The sequence below is a fragment of the Panulirus ornatus genome, chromosome 7 (genome assembly GCF_036320965.1).
Source record: "Panulirus ornatus isolate Po-2019 chromosome 7, ASM3632096v1, whole genome shotgun sequence".
NCBI lineage: Eukaryota > Metazoa > Arthropoda > Malacostraca > Decapoda > Palinuridae > Panulirus > Panulirus ornatus.
Window position 1 is genome coordinate 45,967,606 of NC_092230.1, and position 4,530 is coordinate 45,972,135.

Sequence of the window (4,530 nt, forward strand, 5' to 3'; positions counted from 1 at the left end):
AGTTACTGCAAGCAATGAGGGTCGTCTTGAGTTACTGCAAGCAAGGGGGTCGTCTGAGTTACTGCAAGCAATGAGGGTCGTCTTGAGTTACTGCAAGCAATGAGGGTCGTCTTGAGTTACTGCAAGCAAGGGGGTCGTCTGAGTTACTGCAAGCAAGGGGGTCGTCTGAGTTACTGCAAGCAAGGGGGTCGTCTGAGTTACTGCAAGCAAGGGGGTCGTCTGAGTTACTGCAAGCAAGGGGGTCGTCTGAGTTACTGCAAGCAATGAGGGTCGTCTTGAGTTACTGCAAGCAAGTAGGGTCGTCTTGAGTTACTGCAAGCAAGTGGGGTCGTCTGAGTTACTGCAAGCAAGGGGGTCGTCTGAGTTACTGCAAGCAAGGGGGTCGTCTGAGTTACTGCAAGCAAGGAGGGTCGTCTTGAGTTACTGCAAGCAAGGGGGTCGTCTGAGTTACTGCAAGCAAGGAGGGTCGTCTTGAGTTACTGCAAGCAAGGGGGTCGTCTGAGTTACTGCAAGCAAGGAGGGTCGTCTTGAGTTACTGCAAGCAAGGGGGTCGTCTGAGTTACTGCAAGCAAGGAGGGTCGTCTTGAGTTACTGCAAGCAAGGGGGTCGTCTGAGTTACTGCAAGCAAGGGGGTCGTCTGAGTTACTGCAAGCAAGGAGGGTCGTCTTGAGTTACTGCAAGCAAGGGGGTCGTCTGAGTTACTGCAAGCAAGGGGGTCGTCTGAGTTACTGCAAGCAAGGGGGTCGTCTGAGTTACTGCAAGCAAGGGGGTCGTCTGAGTTACTGCAAGCAAGGGGGTCGTCTTGAGTTACTGCAAGCAAGGAGGGTCGTCTTGAGTTACTGCAAGCAAGGGGGTCGTCTGAGTTACTGCAAGCAAGGAGGGTCGTCTTGAGTTACTGCAAGCAAGGGGGTCGTCTGAGTTACTGCAAGCAAGGAGGGTCGTCTTGAGTTACTGCAAGCAAGGGGGTCGTCTGAGTTACTGCAACGGCAGGGATGTAAGGGAGAGGAAGGGAGTGGAGTGGAGTGGAAGAGAAAGGAGATGTGATCAGCAAGATAGATAAATGCCACAGAGATAATCAAGATCTCCCGATTACATCGTCATGTCCAGCCCGCTGGCCAGGAATTACATTGCACTGGCGTTGCCAGAATTACAGTCTCGAACACCAGAATAATGACCAGCCTTCTTGTAGGAGACAGAGGAGCGAGTGTCATTAATTCATCCGATGACCCAGGCAGCCATGTCATTGGTGGGCAACCCTGCCTGTATGTAGTATAAAAGCAGTAACATCAAGTGTCTGAACACATACAGTACAATAGAATCAAACAGCAACACACGGACCAACACAGACCCCCTGGGGGTCTTTTCGAGGTGCCTTTGCGACAGCGGAGGCGATATGGAAATGACAAACCAATTGTGGTAAGAGAAATACGTACATATTTACGAATTAAAACAGCAACACAGACCAACACAGACCCCCTGGGGTCTTTTCGAGGTGCCTTTGCGACAGCGGAGGCGATATGGAAATGATAAACCAATTGTGGTAAGAGAAATACGTACATATTTAAGATAGAAAAATGTAGCTAGAGAGGCGCAAATAATGTCAGGTTCGTGGGTTGGAAGCCAATCATTTATTAAGTCTTTTCGTAAACGTATGTTACGGCCCTGCTTCCAATCTCTCTCATTGGCCAGATCAATCATTCCTTGGGTTAACAATGCTGTTGGAGGGAAAAGGTATTTCGCTTCTGTGAGGTAAAATCGTTCGCCCACGAGTTTGTATTCATTAGGTCGAGATTATCGAAGTCTTTGATCATTTGGAATGACTGTATATCACATCACTTCTTAACCCTCTCTTTCCTAAAGTAAATAGATTTGAATTGTTTAATCTGCTCTCATACGATTTGTTTCTCATTTCTGAGAATCATCTTGGCAGCTCGTCTCTGTACTTGTTCCATTCTGTCTGTGTCTTTCCTCAAGTATGTGTAAAGTACCGGGGGGCGCTTGGTTATAAGTGTAAAGTACCGGGGGGCGCTTGGTTATAAGTGTAAAGTACCAAGGGACAATGGTTGTAAGTGTAAAGTACCAAGGGACAATGGTTGTAAGTGTAAAGTACCAAGGGACAATGGTTTAATGTAAAGACCAAGGACAAAGGGTTTAAAATGTAAGTCCAAAAGGGGCAATGGTTTAATTAAAGTAAAACCCAAGGGACAAAATGTTTTTAATGTAAATCCAAGGGGAAAAGGTTTAAGTGAAAGTACCAAGGGACAAATGGTTATAATGTAAAGTACCAAGGGGGAAGGGTAAGTTTTTAAAGTTACCCAAAGGACCTTGTTATAATTTGAAAACCATGATTTTTTGTGTAAAGTAACAAAGGGTCGATCTTCATAAGTGGGAACCAACACTTACAAGGAATCAGGGTAATCAGAGGCGTTACTTTATTGTTTAGATAAAGAGAGTAATGTGTGATAAAAATGTTTGAAATTACCTTTGTAAAAATTACATGTTTGGGTAAATTTACCTGTTTAAAAACAGTTTTAATTAAACCCGGTATAAATTCATGTTTGAATTTACCTTTTTGGGGATAATTTGTTTGCGTTACTCCCCCCTTGTAAAGAGCGGGGGGAGTTCTACATGGTGGGGGGGGGGGGGGGGGCCAATGGAAACATCTCTAACCCACATAACTTTTTAAAAATTTTACATGTCTCTGCATTAACCATGTTTCCTTAGTCAGTCTACTCCATTCTACCACCACTTTCATACCATAAAGAAAACGTCCTGACATCATTTTTAAACGCGTTTCTTGCTTAATTTCATGTTTATGACCTCTGATTGCCATGGCCTGTGTCGTAGAATAGGTGTGTGTGTGTGTGTGTGTGTGTGTGTGTGTGTTAACACTAGGAGTATGTATGTATGTACGTATGTGTGTATCAATGTGACATGTAGGGTGTCCGTGTGTTTTATCAAGCCAGTGACACGGGCTTGGGGGGTCGAGGATGGTCCATGAAATATGGACAAGACGACACGCGACGTGTGGTCTGCGCCACAGCTGTACTGCCGGGCGTCCGATGAGTCGTTTCGTTGCCCCGGACCATGAACGGAACGGGGCGTTCAGAAGCGCGCAAAAAAAAGATAGATAGATAGATAGATAGATAGATAGATAGAGAGAGAGAGAGAGAGAGAGAGAGAGAGAGAGAGAGAGAGAGAGAGAGAGAGAGAGAGAGAGAGAGAGACTGTGTGTGCTGCCACAGAACACGGGGTTGTGGAGCCTGCGGCAGTGAACCCCCCATAAAGGCGAGACAGGTGTGCTTTGTCATCGAAAATTTCACCTTTCGGTGTCATGACCAGTAGGGTCATTTCAGTTGCCCCTCCCCGCACGTACATACAGACATACACCTCTGCAGTACCAAGATGTTGGACGGACAGACAAGGACAACAGCAGACAACGCGACTGATGGACTATTTGGTAAACAAATGGCGTCGTACCTACGTCTCTTGGTCGCAGATCAACTGACTGTTATATTTCTCTCTCGTATCTCCCCTCATGATGTGATTATGACACGAAAGTGCACTTGGGAACTTATCGTGTTTCATTTTTCCCTCGTGGACTCGTAGGAATATACTGGATCACGCGCTCAATTGAGATCCTATATATTTATATATATATATATATATATATATATATATATATATATATATATATATATATATATATATATATATATATATATATATATAGGGAGGCTGAATATAAGAGAAGTGTTGGTATCGCCTTGCAACTCGGACGCCAGACACACGATGTCGCAGTCTCGAACAGGGAATTCTGCATCACAAGACGGACCTGAGTTTATTGATCTGGTTTTTGACATTTGAAGCGACAGGCAATTTGGGTCAATCGCAGTTGAAAGGTCAGTGACAGCAATAAGAGGGGTGGGTGGAGCGGTGCGAGTGTGTGTGTGTGTGTGTGTGTGTGTGTGTGTGTGTGTGTGCGGTTCGTCCGCGCAGGCTGTCTGTCGTTGCAAGAGTGGTTCCTGAAGGTGCGGGAGGAGGAGGAGCAGCAGCGGGTCCTACGCTGAAGGTGCGGGAGGATTCGTTCACCACACGGGAAGGTAGAAGACTCTGGGGGCGGGGCTGTCATATGGGGGAACCACTACTGACGGGGTAGAAGCCCTTGGGTGGATCCTAGGGTTCGAGTCTCATGGTAGAACGCATTGAGGCGTTGGCCTGGGTAGCCAGCTATCATGCCTTGAGCCAGGGGGCTGCTTGACTGCACCAGGTCACGTCGGGATTTAAGAGTGTGTGGGGTGTGGTGTGTGGGGGTGTGGTGTGGTGTGTGGGGGTGTGGTGTGGGTGTGGTGTGTGGGGGTGTGGTGTAGTGTGTGGGGTGTGGTGTGGGGTGTGGTGTGTGGGGTGTGGGGTGTGGTGTGTGGGGGTGTGGTGTGGTGTGTGGGGGTGTGGTGTGGGGTGTGGTGTGTGGGGTGTGGTGTGTAGGGGTGTGGTGTGTAGGGGTGTGGTGTGGAGTGTGGTGTGTGGGGG